At 31.4% G+C, this 786-nt stretch overlaps 1 protein-coding gene across 1 annotated transcript in view; it reads left to right on the top strand.

The window, feature by feature from the left end:
- LOC119594380 (C-Jun-amino-terminal kinase-interacting protein 4-like) overlaps positions 1-786 on the top strand; it is a gene marked incomplete in the record, with an annotated part of 97279 nt that overhangs the window by 1199 nt on the left and 95294 nt on the right.

Below are 786 nucleotides of genomic sequence, written 5' to 3'. Positions count from 1 at the left end.
TTTGTGTATGTTTTTATATATAGATTTGTAGGAGACCACCACAAAAAAGTGCACCACTTTATTCTCATCCTATGAGAAAGATATAGCAACTTCCAACTATGAAAATTCTGATAAAGTATCACCAAACTAAAGTTTAAATATGAAAGATGACCATCTAAACTCCATAACAAATGATATGGAGAATGTGGAAAAGAACCATGGATATTTGAAAATATGTATATTGTGTCCCATCTGTTTTGCTGACTTTTCCTGTTTTTTTATATATTGCATGAACATTATAGACAAACCATATATATATACAAGATAGTCTTTTCCATGAGGTGTGAATCAGAGGGTGGAATTTTCCTATTATTGGTATCCCTGGGGTGAACAAAAATAACAATCATCTGTTTCCTCATCTGATACCCATTTGATACCATAAGAAATGTTTTGTTATTCTTTGGTATATATCTGTTTTGGTGATCAATAGGCTTAGGCACACAATGAGTGGTGAAATACAGATTGCAACTTTAAGTTTTCTCTTCTATTTAAAGTGAATTAACCATAAAACAGCAACAAGAACCCTTTATAAATTAGGCCTAAGATATTTTATGACAAGCAGGTGTATACAATACTTGGCCCACTATATTTTAGAGATCTGAACCAGCCAGCCTCTGCAGATTTATAGCTGTAGACTACTTTATTTGCTTATTTTTACTAGAAGTTTATGTTTTTGTGAAACTTTACAGTTCCATGAAAATCATGTAATATTTTCAAATGGTATTTTACTTTGAAGTGGCTAGAAAA

Source organism: Penaeus monodon, chromosome 33 (assembly GCF_015228065.2).
Source record: "Penaeus monodon isolate SGIC_2016 chromosome 33, NSTDA_Pmon_1, whole genome shotgun sequence".
NCBI classification, from domain to species: Eukaryota; Metazoa; Arthropoda; class Malacostraca; order Decapoda; family Penaeidae; genus Penaeus; species Penaeus monodon.
Note: the sequence above shows the minus strand (reverse complement) of the source record. Positions and strands in the feature narration are given on the sequence as shown.